At 44.4% G+C, this 21345-nt stretch overlaps 1 long non-coding RNA gene across 3 annotated transcripts in view; it reads left to right on the top strand.

The window, feature by feature from the left end:
• The first annotated feature begins 902 nt into the window (after window positions 1-902).
• Window positions 903-21345, top strand: part of LOC126187712 (uncharacterized) — a 283923-nt gene continuing 263480 nt past the window's right edge. For all 3 annotated transcript variants that reach the window (XR_007537781.1, XR_007537779.1, XR_007537780.1), the window contains exon 1: window positions 903-954. This is a non-coding gene — a long non-coding RNA (uncharacterized LOC126187712). The remainder of the gene's footprint in view (window positions 955-21345) is intronic.

The raw sequence follows: 21345 nt of genomic DNA, 5'->3' as shown, positions 1-21345 counted from the left end.
TATCGTTGATATAAACAGATGCAGTAATAAGTTACTCGGGATACGCGTAACCATGAAATCGTTTTCGAGTGAAGTGTTAATTTTGGGATGACGTTAATGATCTGTCTTTAGTTTGCGTATGTCGTATTTTCACGTGCCGCCGCAGGACAGACATTCTACCATTATTAGCGTGGCGTTTGATGAACATTATCATTAAATTATGGCGAGCATTCACTTAAACATTGAATTTGAACAGTTATAGTTGCATCAGCGCATTAGACTCTGAACTGCTCTGGTAGTTGGATTGTGTGGATTCTTTTTGGTCTGTGACTTTCAGAATATAGTGAACATTTTAGAGAGAATGGTTTTTGATTATGAATCCCAGACAATCTCCTAATTCCTCAGAGCTATAAGCTGTAGCTATAAATGTATTTCTCAGATGAAGTGGGCTCTAGGAATTCTAATTACAGGCTTCACGTTTTGCTAATCACTTTCTGGTTGCCAATATTGTAGTTAGAGAGCCAGTGTTGAGAACGGAAAACAACAGCATAAATACAAAACATATAAATTCTATTATTCCACCCGCCACGCCACACTGAGGAGGCTAAGATATCAAAATTTGTTGTAAAATAGGCTTTATTTCATTACCTCGAGAAGAAACATCTGGAGAAACAAACATGCTTTATTTTCAAAATGAACCTCATCCTATGCCGAGTTTGTCGAAATCCTTAATGCCGGTATGCGAATTGGAGAAGGGCAGCGCCTTTGATGGTGAAATGGAAGCGAACAAAGGACGGGCGCCTCAGTGAAGAGGCGTCGTGACGCCGAGGCCCCGCTCCTGGCCGCCGCCGGCGGTCGGCAGTTCTCGTGAACGCTCGGCCGCGTCTCTGGGAGGGACGCGACGCCACGCCGACGCCAGTCGACGCTCGACGGGGGGTCGTGCGCTGCCTCTCTGCGTGCCGCGGTGCGACGCCGGTGAGTAGCGCGCTAGCGCAGCTGCCTGCCCGCCGATCCGGTGGGCGGCTCCACCCACAATCACTCGCTACAGTTCCGCCTCCCGGACGAAACGAGCCAACCGCACCCACGTCCGCGTTTCACGGTGTGGTCCTCACAGTAGATACGACAGCAGATTGCTCACTTGTGATTCTACAATTTTACCCCTATTTTGTCTACTTTTAGTGTTCAGTGACGCGTCACTACCGAAGGAGCACTAGCTTGTACTGGATAAGGATGGAGCGTGTTTTAAGGTGTAGCTTAAATGGATCGCTCCGGTGCCCGGCTCAGACGAATTACGACAAGCACGAAAAACTTGCCCTTTCGCTGAAACGGCATATGAACAGCACCTTCTGCGTCGAAGCTCCCATAAGTATTGAAAAAGACGATGGATATCTGAACCACTTCGTACTTGAATGTTACAAATATGCGTCACATCGAAATAAACGGTGGGAAAACCTCGCAAAATTTTCCTGCCCTTATGAGTAAGAAAAGTCCCGAAATTGTCGGTGTAATACGAAGTTAGTGTAAGAAAAGGGTGAGATAGCATGCTTCAAAAACTGATGTTCGGAAATTCGTACATGTATAAATAACTATATACTTTCCATAAAACTTTCTCAATTAATCTTACGAAAACCATTCATAAATGGCTGTACTGTTTCCACCAAAAGGCTAGTGAAAACAAAAAAAGGAAGCACTGACGTCACAGAAAAATAAAATCACAGTATTAGACAACTGAAACACCGCTACGACAAATGACAATCATAAACGCCATGTTGTTTATATTCTGGGGCTTCCTACTGTAAATAAACGCTTGTTGTCGTTACAGTTGTTCGAGACCCTAAGTATAGCTGAAAAAGTTTTCATATACTACGATTACGTTTTTTCCCGATGTCAGCTCATTTTTTTTAAAAATTTCATTGGCTTTTTGCTGAAACAGTACTTTTTTATGAGAGTGCTTGTTTTAAAATGTTAGTTAACAGGGTTCAAAAGTACTGTTATTTTCTACATTTACAACCATCATATACTTGATGGGCAAAGCACCGTCGATGAAATCTCAAGAGCGGGCTGGTGTGACCGAGCGGTTCTAGGCGCTTCAGCCTGGAACCGCGCGACCGCTGCGGGCGCAGCTTCGAAACCTTCCTCGGGCATGGATGTGTGTGATGTCCATAGGTTAGTTAGGTTTAAGTAGTTCTAAGTTCTAGGCGACTGAAGACCTCAGATGTTAAGTCCCATGGTGCTCAGAGCCATTTGAAATCTCAAGGCAGGTAGAACCTGGCTACAGTGCTACCGGAAATGGATGGTAACCTGCGCAAAAGAGAGGATGGACTCTGAGCAACTTGTGGATCTCCTCGTCTGTTAAAATAGAACTGAAGTACTACTTCCTCGCTCGCGGTATGTATTCAGAGTCATCAATCTTCTCACTAACTACACACAGAAACTTTGCAGTCACGCTTAAAGAAGTAAGGCACCTTGAAAATTAGCTCACGCTGTACCCCGTGATTCTGGAGACATACCATGGCTTTTAATTTCAATTTTATTTAGGGTCAGAAATAGAAATATGCGCATTATCAACAAATAAATATTAAGTCCCGAACATGATCACCACGGTGACTAAAGTATCTGTCGTGGTGGTATATTAGTTGTTTAATACTGCGTTTTCGTTTACAACCAGTGACAGTTTTTTTTAGTGTAATGGGCTTTTAGCTGGAAATAATAGACACATTTACGAGCGGTTCTCCTAATAGTAAGGAAGAGAATTAAATCTGAAGTACATCGTTATTTCATACACGCATAAATTAACAAACAAGAGTATTTGACGCGTCAGTGGTTTCTTTCAGATTCCTACATGGAACACGTTGTTATACTTTTAATTTCTATATGTGTTGACTTATTAGCGCTTTAATGTATGTTGGCATCCACATTTTCACGAGGTGTTCTCACAGATTATTTTCGTGTGGAGCGTATTTAGTGCATCCCAAAGTGTCGCGGTTCAAATCTCCGCCGTCTTCTGAATGTTCGCTGTGTACTCCGATCCTAAGACGTGCACAGTGAAATACGTGTCCCCAACCTTATTAGGGTAACTGACGTCACATTAGATTCTTCTAATTGTACCCCTGTTTTTCATGTGTGGAACGCTGGAATTTAGCGTACGTAAATTTCTTTTCCAGCTGCGGTGTTTGCCATTGCTGGTATACCAATTTTGTTCAAATGTGTGTGAAATTTTACGGGACTTACCTGCTAAGGTCATCAGTTCCTAAGCTTTCACACTTCTTAACCTAAATTATCCTAAGGACAAACACACACACCCATGCCCGAGGAAGGATTCGAACCTCCGCCGGGACCAGCCGCACAGTCCATGACTGCAGCGCCTCAGACCGCTCGGCTAATCCCTCGCGGTATACCAATTTTCTTGAAACGTTGAGAACGCTGAAATACTGAGGTTGTATAAGAAGTGGTTTCCGTTCCTTAATGCTGTATTCTGCAAGGCCATCTTCTTCTACATGCTGTCTGATACCTGAGTGTGCCTGTAGCCACATTAAATGAACATTTTTATTTTCTTTCTTGGTTAGTACTAATAATTCCATCATGCCATCTCACACTGGCACATTATTTTTAACTGATGTTGGTCCCTACGGCTAAATAATACTTTCAGATATTTTGCTTCTTTATATTTTCAAGGTATTGTCAGTGCTTACATGAGAAGCGATCGCGATTAATTACCGCTGAGAAAGATTCAAGAATACAAAGAAGGGAAACGGTCAAAAAGGAAATGTTTAGAAGATGCAGAGACGAACGTCACCGAAAAAAATTAAGTAGCTTTTAGCGACTAAATTCCAAGCAGTAGACGAAGATAACGGTATTTCCAGTACCACCTGCCAAGAATGTTGTCGCTTATTTGTTGAGTCACGCAATGACACTGCGTCTCTGTTCTCGTATGAAGGCCGCCTCCTCTTAACCAGTGCCTCCTCTTTCCAAAAAGGCAGGTATCAATCATTGCCAAGTTCGAAATGTAAAGTATGTGCATAAACGGATCCCCCCTCCGATCTTTCACGAAGTTACTTTGTTACAGCAATATGCAATCTCTGATTACCTCGCAGTGGGTCGACACCAGAAGACTGCATGCCTGACGGCTTGTTTTGAATGGCACTTTGCTATTTTCGAAATTTTCTAGAACAATTCATTCGATTAACTTACCTTTGCTCCATTAAATCCTGAATATCTATGGAGGAATGGCAGCCTCTTCTTTCTCAAAAGCCAAAACCTAAGAAGGTAGTGATACTGGAGCGTGGGGTCGATGTTCTTATTCATTCCAAATATGTTCCTTTGTGCTTAGACTGGGACTGTAGGCAGGTCAGTCTGTTTCAGAAATGTTATTTCCCACAGTCCAGTGCTTCACAAATGTTGCTTTGTGACACTGTGTATTATCATTCTGATAGAAACAACCATCGACTCCGAACGTTCCTCTACTGCACGCAGTACATAATGCTGTAAGATTTGTTCATACCCTTCCATATTTAGTTTTTTTTAAAGTGTAATAACTGCAACAAGATCTAAGATTGAAACTTTCTGGCAGATTAAAACTGTGTGCCCGACCGAGACTCGAACTCGGGGCCTTTGTCTTTCGCGGGCAAGTGCTCTACCATCTGAGCTACCGAAGCACGACTCACGTCCGGTACTCACAGCTTTACTTCTGCCAGTATCTCGTCTCCTACCTTCAAAAATTTACAGAAGCTCTCCTGCGAACCTTGCAGAAATAGCACTCCTTAAAGAAAGGATACTGCGGAGACATGGCTTAGCCACAGCCTGGGGGATGTTTCCAGAATGAGATTTTCACTCTGCAGCGGAGTGTGCGCTGATATGAAACTTCCTGGCAGATTAAAACTGTCGAGTCTCGGTCGGGAACACAGTTTTAATCTGCCAGGAAGTTTCATATCAGCGCACACTCCGCTGCAGAGTGAAAATCTCATTCTGGGAAGATCTAAGATTGTTGCACATTGCCACAGGGTTCTGATGGAGCTAGGGGGAAGCAATAGGGTGTGCCTAGTGTGGATCCCTGGCCACTCAGGGATCTGTGGCAATGAACAAGCTGATAGATTGGCTAGGATGAGGGCAACAACTCCATTTATTGGACCGGAACCTGTCTTGACAATCACCAAGACTATGATCAAATTAGAACTACGGAACTGGCTTAGGAAACAGCACGTAGGATATTGAACCAAGGTCCATAAACAAAAACATGGTAAGGTAATGATGCCCAAGCCATGTTTTAAAAGAAGCTCTGTAATCCTGGGATTGAACAGGAAAGAGATGAAACTCATGACTGGACTGATGACCGGCCATGGGAACTTCAAAAAACACCTGCACACAATGGGTATAATGGAAGAGGACCCTAAACGTAGGATCTGTGATGACGGTGAAGAAACTGCATCGCACCTAATCTTTGAATGCATGACGTTGGAGAGTAAAAGATACAGAATCTTCGGGACAACTAGACCTGAAGAAATTGTGCCTAACAAAAAACTGGTAGAGGGACTCCTTGCACTATTTAAGGGCACTGGTTGGCTTTACTAGATATAGAGGGAGCGATATCGCACAACAAACCAAGTTTCGGTGCGGGCAGCGGCGGGTTAGACCTAAGCTGTTTTAGCTCTCCTGTTAAAATCAAATCAAATCAAGTGTAATAAAGGGATCACGCTATAATCACGAAAAACACTTCCATGCTGTAACACCACCTCCTCCTTACTTCACTGTTGGCACTACACATGGCATATAATGCTCACCGGGCATTCGCCAAACCCAAACCCTTACATCGGACTGCCACAGGGTATAGTGTGATCCTTTACAGCACCTCAAGCGTCGCTTACCACTGAGTATAGAAATGTATGGCTTATTAGGATTCGCTCAACCACTGGTTCCCATCCTTGACCACAGTCATTGTGGTAGCTGGACTGCTGGTACGAGTTGAGAAAAGTGATTCCTTTCGCTGGTTTCATTCGATTTTTACAACCGCCCTCCGCAATGCTCGATGGGCCGTGGTCGTCAGTACACGGGGCCTGGATGGTCTTGGGTTAGCTGTGACTGTTCCTTCGCGTTAACGCTTCGCATTCACGTCACCAACAGCCGACCTCGGCAGCTTCAGTGCCCCTGATGGATCTGTTGCTCAGGTGGCAGCCAATGACTGGTCCGTTCGAAGTCAGAGCTCTCCTGTCCGAGCCATTCCCCTGTTAGTACTTCTCTATTGACAACACCACGCGAGCGAATTAAAGGTGACATATTCGACATATACGGTGGGTAATAGGTAATAGGGGTAACCATAAAGGCGGAGACATCGCAAACATTCCACCAACAATTACAAACTGCATTACGTCGGATTGGATGTTTATCGACAGTATACAGGCGTACGGTATGCTTGTGAATTATTTGGAGAAAAACTAAAATTAATTTACGTGAAACCATATTTTTTTTGACTGACGTGAGCGCCAGAAACCGTTTCGCCACCTAACTGAGCGTAACTTTTCATATAAAAGTTGGGACTGACCCTTATATTTTTATGACCTCGGGTTTAATTCAATCCGCCACCTCCATGATAACATATTTTTCCTTTTTTTTCTTTTCTAAAATGTTATGGGACTTAACTGCCATGGTCATCAGTCCCTAAGCCTACACACTATGTAACCTAAATTATCCTAAGGACAAACACACACACCCATGCCCGAGGGAGGACTCGAAACTCCGCCGGGACCAGCCGCACAGTCTAAGACTCGAGCGCCTCAGACAGCTCGGCTAAATGATAACATCAGTTGAACGTGAAACAAAGAGTTGATTCGTAGATAAAACTGCGAGAATAATAGTCAGATCTAGACACAGTTGTTGCAATGTAAGTGGACCTATTAAAGGAGCCGGCCGATGTGGCCGAGCGGCTCTAGGCGCTTCGGTCTGGAACCGCGCGACCCCTACGGTCGCAGGTTCGAATGCTGCCTCGGGCATGGATGTGTGTGATGTCCTTAGGTTAGTTAGGTTTAAGTAGTTCTACGTTCTAGGGGACTGATGACCTTAGATGTTACATCCCATAGTGCTCAGAGCCATTTGAACCTATTAAAGGAACTGAATTTTGGGCGGTCTGTCCTACACAGGAGACATGTCGAATTAAAAGGACTTTCCTACAAAAATAAATCGAGATGTTTCACTTTATGATGGTACCTCAGTCGTTTCTATAAACTATATGATAAATATGGTAACGTTTATCAACAAAAGTTTCGTCTTTGTGTGGCAGCCACTGATTTTTACTTACTTCTAGTTAAAAGTATTACGGCAGCTAAATTCTGTCTGCAGTAACTATAATTTGACTTTTCTACACTGAAGTTCGGTTCGATTCGGCGTTATATATCCATCATCAGCGAATGCTGTTCATTATATGCGTGTTCACCTACTCCCGATTTTCACCTTCGTTTTCCATGAAAAGTGTATTTGCGAGGAAAACCGTATTTCACTAAAATGCTGATAAAGTTTGCTGATGTTTCTAATCACTAGCCTCGTGAATAGCGAAAATGAAAAACAGAAGCGGCAGAGACCCGTCTCTCTTAATAATGGAGCTCTAAATCCAAAATGTCACAGACGAATAAAATTATGTCTGGAGAGAGAGAGAGAGAGAGAGAGTGTTATTGAAATATTTCAGTATTCATTATTTCTTTTAACTCTATAATTTTTTATACATCTGTTCGCTAGATAGAGGTAAAATTGTAGTTATTTATAATAATGGCACTCTTCCCATAGAAAAGATGCATGAAAAGTGATGAAACAAGATAAAGAACAGGTTAACCAAATTGTTTCTAAACTTGCTAAACGATCCCCTAGAACTTAGAACTACTTAAACCTAACTAACCTAAGGACATCACAGACATCCATGGCCGAGGCAGGATTCGAACCTGCGACCGTAGCGGTCACGCGGTTCCAGACTGAAGCGTCTAGAACCGCTCGGCCACTCCAGCCGGCGCTGTAAGAAGGTTCTGAGCGCAGTAGCTGATCACAGCAGCTGCACCTGTAGAAGCCGAAGGACTCGGCCGGCAGCGACAGCATTCTCTGCGCAGCCTACTGCAGGCAGCATACGGCGAAGTGTTCATCGCATGTACGTAACCATAAACGAAAGCATACGTATCCTACTGAAGCGAAGTTTACAAAATGGCTCTGAGCACTATGGGACTCAACTGCTGAGGTCATTAGTCCCCTAGAACTTAGAACTAGTTAAACCTAACTAACCTAAGGACATCACAAACATCCATGCCCGAGGCAGGATTCGAACCTGCGACCGTAGCGGTCTTGCGGTTCCAGACGGCAGCGCCTTTAACCGCACGGCCACTTCGGCCGGCAGCGAAGTTTACACAAAAACATTACATGTAACTGAGTTTTAAATGGTTTTCATTTATTGACGTTTTCAATGAAGACAGACTCTACACATATTATTGAAAAATAAAGCTGGTAGCGATCGGAAATGTCAGGTCTGGGGACGTACACCGCCTTCCGATTTCTATCGAAGCGGCTGCTACCGGCAGCAGCGGCGCCAGAAGTCTTTTTAGAGTGAACAGCTGATTATAATTGCGGCAGTGGGCGTGCCACGAACCCGAACAACCACTAGGTAGGTACTTGGGTGCACACGGAGCGGCGAGTCGGAACCGGTGCAGAAGTCCCGCGCAGAAGCAGGGCCGCGCGGCGAGCAGACTCGCTGCTAATAAATATCCCGCTCTCTCTCACCGTTTTCAATTTATATTCATAGCGAAGATAAATGCGTCACTTTCGAAATGGGACTACTCCAGCGGTATATGAAGTTAGGCGACGAGTGGCGCGGAGGTGGAGCGACAATTTCTACGGCGTCGGCGTCGGCGTCAGCTGTGCGGCGGTAACTTGTTGCGGCGACGTCCTTGGGCGTCCGCCGGCGCCCCGTCACTCCAGACTCTGCCTCTGCCTCTGCCTGTGCCTCCAATATGCGCGGCAATATGTGCCAGCTTTCCCTCCCGGGTCGAAGCAGTCCTATCGAGCACCTCCCCTCGAAAGGAAGGGACATCGGAAACTGGGAGCAGCTGGTAGATATGCATGCACGGCAGATGAACATTGCTTGCGTATTTAAATATCGACAAGCACGTAGTAGGCCAACGGGGCTTTATTGTTCCAGTGCTATTTATGACGAATGCAAGGCAAGACTGACCCTATAACTTACCTTAGACAATACACTGAAGAAAGAAAAATCCACATTTATAGCACTTGTAAATATAGAGGATGAAATGCACGGAGTCAAAAGTTATCTCCAGTAGAAACCAGACTGAACTTACTAGAGGCAGGATGGCAGTAGTCAAAAAATCTTATGGGACTTAACTGCTAAGGTGATCAGAGCTTACACACTACTTAACCTAAATTATCCTAAGGACGAACACACACACATCCACGCCCGAGGGAGGACTCGAACCTCCGCCGGGACCAGCCGCACAGTCCATGACTGCAGTGCCTAAGACCGCTCGGCTAACTCCGCGCGGCTGGCAGTAGTCGACAAGGGAGTAAGATATGAGTTGTAACCCATCCCCATGCTGTTCGATCTGTAATGCAGCAAACAGTAAACAGTAAAGGAAACGAAGGAAAATCTTCGAAAGTAAATTACAGACAAGGCAGGAGAACCGAAAACTTAAAGGTTTGCTGGTGATGGTGATTTGGAAAATCAATTGAGCGCAAGAATGGATAGTATCTTCAAAGGAGGTTGCAAGGTGACTGCCAATAAACGTGGAACTAAGGTAATGGAATGTAGTCTAACAAATCAGACGATGCTGTGGAAATGAGATTAGTAAATGAGCTAGCAACAGTAGTAGACGAATTTTGCTATTTGGGTGCTAAAATAACTTACGATGGTAGAAATAAGGAGATGTAAAATGCAGGCTTGCGATACGAAGAAAATCTTTCTCGAAAAATGGAAGTACGTTGTCATTAGTACATATTATAAAGTGAAGTTCGATGTCCCTTTTTTCTGTCTGTATCTGAAGCCTAATTTCAGCAACTACTGTAGGGATTTTGATGCGGTTTCCGCCAATAGACAGACAGATTCACGAAGAAGATTTCTTTATGTAATTTATAAATATTTCGCGCAAATTGGCTGAATTATGACGATGAATGTCGATTAAATCATGCACTCTGAGAATTTTCCTGGCGTGAGCTACTTGAATCTTTTAATGTCAAGAACTGCATTATGCAATATAAAGCTGCAACGGAGACTATCGGTTCAGTCTGGGATCAAACTATCGTTGGCCCCAAAGACCATGTCAGCTATGCATTACTGTAATTGTAAGAATTTATCGGAAGTACATTGTTCCATCATTGATATGTACGTGTGGTATACATTGAAATGTACATTTGACAGCAGTTATTACAGTTACGATAATGCGTAGCTGACGTGGTTTTTGGACCCGATGATGGTCTGATCCTAGACCGAAATCGATAGTCATTAATGAAATACACCGTTATTGCTGCATATTTCATAATGCAATTCTTAACGATCATTAAAACTGTACAACACCCATCCTCACAAAATATTTCCGAATCGTTTAAGTTAACTAGGATCTTGAGTTAATATTCAGTTACTTCACGGTGGTCTCCGAATTTCAAACATAACTATACGCAGTTGTCCGTAAGCAAAATTACTGCTACGCCAGACAGGCCGTACATACTTCGTGCTACCCGTGCAAAACCGGGGCTCGTCACTAGACAAACGCAGTTAAGTTTTACGAAGTCTTTTTCTGAAAATATTCTTTTCAAGTGTAGTCTTATATGCAAGTGACACATGGACAATTAACACCTCAGACAAGAGGTAAAATGTTTTGAATCGCAGTTCTAAGGAAGAATGCCAAAAATCATAAAGACATAACGATTAAATAATGAAGTGGTGCTGGACTGAACTGGAGAGAGAAAAGGTTAACTCTACGACTTGAGTAAAAGAAGGGATAGCATAATAGGATACGTATTGAGACATCAAAGAACTGTCAGTCTGGTAATGGAGGGCATTGTCGAGGGGGAAAATTGTACACAATGCCTTGATTACAGCAAGCAGGTTCACAAAGAAGAAGTGTGAGTTGTTACGCAGAGAAACTGCCTTCCATGATACAGACTAGCTTGGACAGATGCATCACACCAGTTTCTCGACTGATGAATGTGACAACGACACAGAAGGTCAAAGGTTTGTGTTCCTCTGCCATAGCATTACCATGGTTCATGACAATAAGAGTTGCTTCTAAATCTGTATGAAGAATGTGACTACTTGTAGAGAATACTGTTTTCTTTGTAGGCCATGTGTGATATTACTGCAGGAAGTCAACTGTTTTCCCGCCCAGAGTAATGGGGGAGGTAAAAAAACAGCACAGAATTATGATGCTGCTGCTGCTGCCACTTTAATTGGCGTCAAAAACACTTTTTAAATAATTAAATGTAGCAATTTCAAACAATGGAAATTCCAGACTGGACTTATCAAAAATATTATAAAAAGGACAGGTTGCTATTAAAGTAAAGATATCACACTGAATCGCAGACAGGCACAACGAAAAAACTGTTCTACAGCGAGCTTTTGGCTAAAGTCTTTTTCAGAATGGAAACAAACGCACACATTTTGAGGCCGGAGATAATGATCATCTGCGCGTGATGTGTGTGTGTGTGTGTGTGTGTGTGTGTGTGTGTGTGGGTACGTATGTTTTCCTTTGGCAGAATGCTCGATGTGTAACAGTCTTTTCGCTGCGCCTGTCTGCCATCTTTACGGCGGGCAACAATCTATTCTTGTCATAAATGTAGCAGTTTATCACTGTCCAATTTCGACAACGTGGTCATTGTCAATTATACTGACAATGATGATGTGATAGAATCTGACTAATGGCTACGAATAAAATATTTTATTCGAGTAACAGACACCCTCAGCAGAACCGTGTCATTCGTCAATCAATATTTGATGGCTTTGGACGCAAACATATGGAAAACCATATTAGAAACACGTTTAATTATTAATGGAAAGTCGGAAGATAAAACTGAAAATGAGGTAATGTCAGAAAGACGCACCTAAGTAAACATTATCATACCCGACCGAGTTGTAGGGATAGTTCCATGCTCACTAAAAGTGAAGGTGGATATAGGAAATAATTGCGCGGAACCTTTCAGCGAACCGTCATGTGACGCAAAAGAAACAAACGCAAGCTATGTCCGTAATCTTTTTAGCAACGTAGCAGTCACTGTAGGATCATCAACTCATGAAGCACGTGGCAAGTATTGTAGCAAAGTGTTTTCCTCGGATGTGAACGCGACACTGCTGCCTCTCTTGCCAAGGTCTCCTCTGGCATGAAGATAACACGCGGTGCTGATTGTGCATGTTTTGTGCATTTAAGAACGCACAGAAAAACAGAGGACGTTCTCACTAGGTATACGTAAAAATGCAGCGCGCGAGAAACTAAGTTATCTCAGCGAGCCTCGTGAGTAATTAATTCCATTTTCGTTCGTGTTTGAATGGAGCTTCCCGTTAATTAATTATTGCGGTCTTCGTGGAATCGTTTACATTCAATTTTGATCAATTAAGGCGATATTCGAGGAAAGTAATTAACGGTAATTAGGCTCTGTTCCGCTGAAGGTTCATCTCTGCTGATGTGACCCCCCTCAGAGATAGCGACCCCATTCTTCCACGTAGTAAAAAGAAATGCAAGGGTTAAAAAAATTGGCAGACAACAATAATCATACGAAACAATAACAGATAGATTAATTCTTTAGTGGATAAGTAAGTTTTTGTTAATTTGCGACCGTTCAGTAATAAAAATCACAAAAGATGCGCAAAATGCCTTTCATCTTGAGGAAAACATCCAGTTACCCTAATTCCTGCGCGCATGCACTTGCTTGAGACAGACGCCTTCAATAAATTTAGCGCGGATACTTCGGTCGGACAACACACTTCTCAAGAATATCGCCAACGAAAGATAAGGTTCAGGGATCGTATTCCGGCCCGGCACATAATTTTAATCTGCCAGGAAGCTTTGACAACACACGTTTCGCTGCAGAGAGAATTGAAAAGACCCCACGGTTGTACCGCAGCCACTCCTCCGGAACATTATTTCCTAAAAGAATGTTTTCCAGTGGGGAGCCCAAAACAATTTTTGTGAATGTTGATGTCCACGATGGCAGCATTGGACAGTTGCCGCGTGGCGTTGAAAATTCATAATGGAGGATATAATTTCGAAGGCGTGAATTGTAGAATACCATGTAATTTTAATCAGACACACGAGTTCGTAATGCTTTGATTTTGATGCTCCAACAACAGCCTTGTTTTCAGACTGAGCTATACGAACGGAGCGAGGTGGCGTATTGGTCAGCATACTGAATTCACATTCGGGAGGCCTACGGTTCAAAGCCGTGTTCGGCCATCCGTATTCCCTAAGTCATTCCAAGCAAATGCCGGTATGGTTCCTTTGAAAGGGCTCGGCCGATTTCCTTCCCCATCCTCGATACAGTCCGAGCTTGTGCTCTGTCTCTAATGATTTCGGTATCGACGGGACATTAAACCATTACTTTCCTTCCTTTATAAATTATAAGAATTTTGCTCCGCCCGATAATCGAATGATAAAATCACCTTATAGCTCAAATATTTTCGTACTCAGTGGATCATGTGCCATTAAGGTCTGAAAATATAGCTTGTTTTACGGAATAATTCCTGAAAAAAATTGGGCCTAAATATAATTTTACGTATCTTGTAGTAACAACCTTAGAGTCTAGAAGGCATTAAACATGATGTTTTTCTGAAGAAGGGTGGCCGAGTTAACGAAATTACGGCTAAAGAAAATGTGTTTAACATCTACATCCGCATATATATTCTGGAAGCCACCGTACGCTGCGTACCACTGCTATCCATTTTCTTTCCTGTCCCATTCGCAAATACAGTGAGGGGAAGACTTTACATGCCTCCGTATGAGCCCTAATTTCTCGTATCTTATCTACGTGCTTTTCACGCGAAGTGTATTTGGCGGCAGTAGAACAGTTGTGCAGTCAGCTTCAAATACCTGTTCTCTACATTTTCTCCATAGCGTTCCTCGAAAAGACCTTCACATTCCCTTCAGGGATACCTATTTGAGTTGCCGTAGTGTCTCTGACTTGCGTGTTGTTCGAACCTGCTGGTAACAAATCTAGCAGACCGCCTGACTTCCTTTAATCCGACTTCGTACGAATCCGAAGCGCTCAAGCAGTACTTCAGAATAAGTCGCACCATCGTCCTACATGGGGTCTCCTTTAAAGATGAACCACACTTTGCTAAAATTTTCGGAATAAACCGAAGTCGACCATTCGCTTCCCCTACCACAGGCGTCAAATGGTAGTTCCATTTCATACCGGTTTGCGACGTTACGCACAGATATGTAAACGACGCGACTGTGTGAAGGAGGACGCTCCTAATGCTGTATCCGAACATTACGGATTTGTTTTTCGTAGTCATCCGCATTATCTAACATTTTCCTAAATTTGGAGCCAGCTATCATTCATCACACCAACTAGAAATTTTGGCTAAGTCATTTTGTATCGTGATACAGTTACTCAACTTCGACACCTTCCCGTATACCACAGCATCATCAGCAAATAACCGCAGGTTGCTGCCCACCACGTCCGCCAGATCATTTATGTATACAGAAAATAATAGCGGTCCTATCACACTTCGTTGGGGCACTCCTGACGAAACCCTTGTCTCTGATGAACACTCACCGTCGAGGACAACAAACTGGGTTCTGTTACTTAAGAAGTCTTCGAGTCATTGATGTATGTGTGAACATATTACATGTGCTCGTGCCTTAACAGTCTGCAATGGGGCGCCGCGAGAAATGCATTCCGAGAATCTAGAACTATGGGATCTGCCTGTTACCCTTGATCCTTATTTCGTAATGTATCATGTGGTAAAAGTCGAAGCGAACTCACCAACATACATCACAAAAACACCTTTTTTTTTTGCAGATGACAAAATATATGAGCACTTGATGAGGGTCCTGCAAAGCCTAAACTCGTACGCACGACGGTAGTGACTGCAATAGATACAAAAACTTGTTTGGACCTAATTTTTATTCAGGAATCATTTCTAAGACTGTTATATCATCAGACCTTAATAAAATACAATCCACTGATGATGGCACAAATACGCCGAAACATGTTTGAGCAGAAAGGACATTTTGTTAGAGGCAATCAAAACCCCATAATTCAGAAAGCTGACCTAGCGTTCCATCTCTAATGATGAAATGAATGTGACGCTGTCTGAAACTTGCCTTCATTCCTTTATCTGTAATGCATACTGAATGGCAAACGAATGACACAGTTCGAAGCGGCCTCGTTGCCATGCTTAAGTGGAGTGTACGTCATACAAGCACGGGGGCTGCAACAGACCAAATGGGAGCGGTGGGCGCTTAGGAGGGAGGTGGAGGTTGTTTTATGCACGCGACCGCCGTACAAGCTCGCGGAACAAGGGAAGCGGCCATAAAGCAGCGGAGAATGCAACAGGTAGCGCCGGAGCGCTTATCTGGCGTTCACGGGCCGGCGCGCTGCGCGACTGAACACCCGCCATCAGCAGTCGTTCAGCAGCCATACCTCCTCACACACGCACAACACGCCCCGCACGCTGTGCAGCTACAGTAGTAACGTTTAATTGGCAAAAGAGATATCACTACGTCAACGTATGACATCTTTTGTATGCAGTTCGTGCATCACTTCTTTTACCCATCGTTTCGTCGCTGTTCTATGGCCAACCAATGAATGATGGAGTGCAGTGCGGTGTGTGTCCATGATACAATGTCTGACAAAAAAAAAAAGAAGGTTCCAGAAAGGGAGGAGAAAACGAATCTTACCGTGTTGAGAGGCTATGTGAAGTTATTTCAATGATTACAATACCGAGTCAAATTTACGAACAACTTGGCAGCATAAGCCCACTTATCAGTATGACTCGTATCCCCTCTGGCCTGCTCGCATGCGCTGATTCGGTTGAGGAGGGTGTTATAAAGCCCGAAGCCAGCTGGGCTACGGGGTCATTGATATCTGAAATGCCGGCACTAGGACGGAGTTGATGTCCGACCCAGTTCCATACATGTCGTATCGGAAGCAGATCTGGGGATCTTGCTACCCAACGGACTACACAACCACACAGACAGTTCATAGAGACACGCGCCACGTGGGGACGACAATTATCCGGTTGGCAAATGGCACCTCGATGCTGTCAGATGAGAGGTACCACATGAGGACGCAGGATGTGAGTGTCGTAGCGTTGTGTCGTCAGAGCTCCCTCAGCCACTACCAGTCGTGACCTTAGGTCATAACCGATGGTTCCCCACACCACGACGCAGGGAATAACACCTCTGTGCCTCTACAAAAGATTGAAAGGATTGGATATCTCTGCAAGTCGCCGCCATAGTCGCCGACGGTGGTGGTCTGGGGTAACGCAGAGCTGCGATTCACAGTTGAACACAGTGCGGCGTCTTTCATCAGCAGTCCGTGCTTCCCTGTCACGGCACCACTCCAAACGCAGCAGTTTCTTTAGTGGTGGTTGCGACAGTCTCGGCATAGGCGGGTAAATCCCAAGTCCGGCTACTGATAGTCTCCAACCAATGCTGCAGGACGCCACAAAATGTTGCAGGGAGTGTATTACATGTTCTCGGAAGGCAGGAGCAGGTGCGAAGGGATTACGATGTGCTTGGCGAACAATACGGCGATCCTCCCTTGTGGTGGTCGACCGGAAACTTGCCGACGATTACGTCTGCCGTCATGTTCACACGGTGTCCAACAATGGTCCACTGTTACATCCGTATGCCCCACAAATCTGGATGTTGCACGATTCGACCAGGCGACACAGCCGAGTGAGGTGGCGCAGTGGTTAGCACACTGGACTCGCATTCGGGAGGACGACGGTTCAATCCCCTCGTCCGGCCATCCTGATTTAGGTTTTCCGTGATTTCCCTAAATCCCTCAAGGTAAAAACCGGGATGGTCCCTTTGAAAGGGCACGGCCGACTTCCTTCCCCGTCCTTCTTTAACCCGATGAGACCGATGACGTCGCTGTCTGGTCTCCTCCCGCAGAACAACCCAACCCAAACCAGACTTTGCTCTCTCCGTGCTCCTCGCCCCTCCGACAGCAGACACCTGCTGGTTCGGCCACTGTATTGCCTCCTGGATCTGTGCCACTGTTCTGGCCCTCGCTGGAAGGAGCCTCCGTATGAGGCACGGGACGCGGCATCCTCGGCGGACAGAGACTGGGACGCTACGAAATGTGCAAGGCCCCGCGACTCGACTGCCTAGCGTGCAGCGCCGGCTGGCGCGGCGGAGTCGGGTGTACGCGGTGGGCACGCTGCCAGCGGACCCACGTTCCGTGCCGTTAGCTCTTGCGCAAGGCGACGCTTCCGTCACACAGTGAGCGTAAAAGGACGGCCGGCGCTGAGTGGGCGGCAGCAGCAACGCGCTCCTGGCCAACCTTGGCTTGCCCCGGTGTACCCGCCCACCTCCGATATTTCCCCGGTTGCACCGAGACAAGCCGCTAGTCTGCAATCCTACGTACTAATGAGTCTCCGCGCCGTTGCTATTGGGAGTACTTGAATCGAAAGGTATCGAATGATGTCGAGCACTACTGACTCCTTTCTGGTCACCGCGAACACCGCTCCCTCCCCCAATTTACATCTGCATCTAGATACATACTCCACAAATCACCATATGGTGCGTCCACGTGAGTACCTTGTATCACTGCTGGTCATATCCTTTACAGTTCCACTTACAAATAAAGCGGGGGAACAACGACTCTCTTCCTGTCTCCTTAGGAGCTCTAATGTTTCTAATCTTATCTTCGTGGTCCTTACGCGAAATGTACGCTGCCGGCAGCAGAATCGATCTGCAGTCAGCTTCAAATGACCGTTTCCTACGTTTTCTGAACAGTGTTCCTCGAAAAGAACGTCGCCTTCCCTAGAGGGATTTCCGTTCGAGTTCCCGAAGCATCCCCATCATACTTTCGTGTTGTTCGAACCTACTGGCAAAAAGTTTAGCAGCCTGCCTCCGAATTGCTTCGATATCTTCCTTTAATCCGACCTAGTGCTGATCTCGAACGTTCGAACGATACTGAACACTACGGTCGCAGGTTCGAATCCTGCCTCGGGCATGGATGTGTGTGATGTCCTTAGGTTAGTTAGGTTTAATTAGTTCTAAGTTCTAGGCGACTGATGACCTCAGAAGTTAAGTCGCATAGTGCTCAGAGCCATTTGAACCAACACTGAACAATGGGTCGTACAAGTGTCCCATACGCGGTCTCCTTTAGAGATGAACCACACTTTGCTAAAATTCTCCGAATAAACGGAAGTCAACCATTCGCCTTTCCTGCTACGCTCCTTACATGCTCATTCCATTTCATATTGCTTTGCAACGTTCACCTGGATATTTAATCGACGTGATCATGTCAAGCAGTACACTAGTAATTCTGTATTTGAAAATTATGGGTTTGTTTTTCCTACTCATCTTCATTAACTTACATTTTGCTACATTTAGTGATAGCTGCCACTCATCACACCAAAATTGTGTCTAAGTCGTCCTGTATACTCCTACAGTAACTCAGCGACTACATCATATCATACACATAGCATCATCAGCAAAACAACCGCAGACGGGCGCTTACCCTGCCCGGCAGATCATTTATGTACGAGGGTTGTCCAGAAAGTAATTTCCGATCGGTCGCGAAATGGAAACCACTGGGAAAATCCGTTAAAGCTTTGCACAGATGTGTTGGGCAGTGTCTCTCGTATGCCCGTCGATCGTGTCGCGTCGTTCTTTTCAGTTTTGAGTGAACAGTGAGCACGTAAAGATGCGTAGGGAATAGCGTCTCCCGCCAAGTTAGAGGGCCTGGTTAGAGATTTCGCCTGTGTCGTGCAGCCCATATAACACAGCTGTCGAACAGTTCCTTCTTCATGCCAGTTCTCGGCCGCACACTGCAGAGGCAATGAAGACGCTCCTGCAGCGTTTCCGATGATCACCCACAATACAGTCCGTAATTGGCTCCCCTTGACTCTCATCTTTGCTCACAAGAACCGCTGGCAATAAAGACAAAATTTCTCCACAGACAACGAGCTGCAGACCAGTGCAGATAACTGGCCGAAAGCACAGGCGGTTGCTTTCTATGATGAGGATATTGGAAAGTTGATAAAACACTACGACAGCACGCGAAGCTGGAGCGGCGACTATGTAGAGAAGTAGGTGGAAGGTGTACCTAACTGTTGCAAATAAAACGTTTCTGGTTTTCTCTGTGGTTTCCATTTCGCGACCGATCGGAACTTACTTTCTGGACAACCATCGTATATATAAAAAAAAAAAAAAATAACAGAGGTCTTGTCACACTTCCCTGAATACTCTTGTCTCGGATGAACACTCATTCTCGAGGACAACATACTGGGTTTTGTTATAAAAGACATGTCCATTTCACAGTTTTTCGCAAACTATAGGCGTAGTTAAAACTTTAATACATAGTGCCCTGTATTGTCCGATTCTGACAAACTACAAGACGAACTGCTACAAGAGAAAAAGGTGCCTAGTAAAATGGGTGTACAAAATGTAAAATTAAAATAACTGTACAAGTGGCAACACCAGATCAACCATAGGAAGAGGAACAAACGTGCGAAATGTTTCTTCAAAAATTGTCAGAATAATGAAGTAGCATAAAGTGGATGTCATCTTCCATCCACACAGCTCTTCTGTGGTCAGTGAAAGATGATCTGCTATTATGAAAGGCTGGTATTTATGAAATTCATTGTCAGTGTGGTGAATGCTACATCCCACAAGCAACACACACTGTACAAAAACGGTGTATCGAACACCAGCGACATACCTGCCTTCTACAGTCCAACAAATCTGCAGTATTTCCGCTGAACATTCTATGGATTATAGAGAAGTCAAGACACTGGTCACAACCTAATCCTATAGCGATTCAGTGGTCAAAACAGCTGTAGAAATACCATTGGCAACAACCTGCTCAATCCAGATGAGGGCTTCCAGCTGGGCAAATCATGGAAATCATTCACTTCGAATCTGTGCTTTCAGACGAATTATTCGTCTGATGAAGAAACATCACTAATTTGACGCCATATATTAAGGAGAAAAAAGGTCACTTACAATTTATCAGTCCCAGCAATCTAACCCGCTCGATAATTTGGGCCATAATTCTGATAGTACGCTGTTATGACCTCAATGTACAGTTTTCAAATCTGCAAGCGCACCGGCTATCACTCGATCCACCCCAATGCCCGAGCGCAAGTATACAGTTGAGTGAATAAGACGTTTGTGAAATACTGTTCTGACATTGGTGACATTCTTTATTCGTTGCGTGAATGTGCGGGGTTTACTAACTTGTAAATGGTGCGAGCGATCTCTTTTCTTAGAACATTTTTATGTTCCAATTCACAAATGCACAGTAAATGAATGAAATGAATTACTGTGTGTCATTAAACAGTAGCATATTGCTACTTAAATATTAACATCGCTGTTGTGCATTATTTTCGTTGAATTTTAAAGCTGGCATTGTTGGAGTGAACTACATTTCCAGGAGATGATCTGTTCTTCGACGCGGCTGGCATGATTAAATTATACATCGAAAATCATTAACTTCGTTTCATACCAGTTGTACAGTTGCTTAGGTTTATTTATTTTGGTTTTCAGGCGTACTTGTACCTATATATTCTATATTCTGAACCTATAAGCGCACGAGGCTGACATATTACTCGTATTACTTACCTATTTTTGGCGCACAATAGCAATATTTCAAAACACATGTGCATATGTGTCGGACTCCCCCCTCCTCTCCCTTCGCCTTCAGTATACTGCGAACAGGAGTTCCTCATTATCACTCTACCGCACAGTGCTCGTAATTTGCACTCGAGCATTTAGGCGTCTGTAATGGGGCGAGGAGAATGGCAAACAACTGATGCGCGCCAGGTTTAAAAGCTGTGCTCTCAAGTCACAAATGTATACTACCAGAATTATGGGTTATATCTTGCAACTGTATTTTTTCTTCTTAAAATATGAAGTCAAGCTGGTGACGTTCTCTTGTGGCTCTGTCCTACCTGGTAATCCAACACATGCCACCCGTTTTAATAGTTAACCTCATAATTCGTAAACACTGTGGATTAGGCGAACCGGCGCTTGCTATGTGTTATTCTTAGACGCATAATATTCTTATCTACAATCCGCGCTTTTTTGCTGACTTTCTTATCTCTGACGTAAGCGCATTTACTCCACAGTACATCATATGTGAAGTGGTTTAAATTTATTTACCGACTCGTCTTGAAGATGTCTGTGCGGTTAGCAGCCGAAATATTGGAAAATGAAA

The sequence above is a fragment of the Schistocerca cancellata genome, chromosome 5, assembly GCF_023864275.1.
Source record: "Schistocerca cancellata isolate TAMUIC-IGC-003103 chromosome 5, iqSchCanc2.1, whole genome shotgun sequence".
NCBI lineage: Eukaryota > Metazoa > Arthropoda > Insecta > Orthoptera > Acrididae > Schistocerca > Schistocerca cancellata.
The sequence above is the reverse complement of the archived record's forward strand: the minus strand, read 5'-3'. Positions and strand labels throughout refer to the sequence as shown.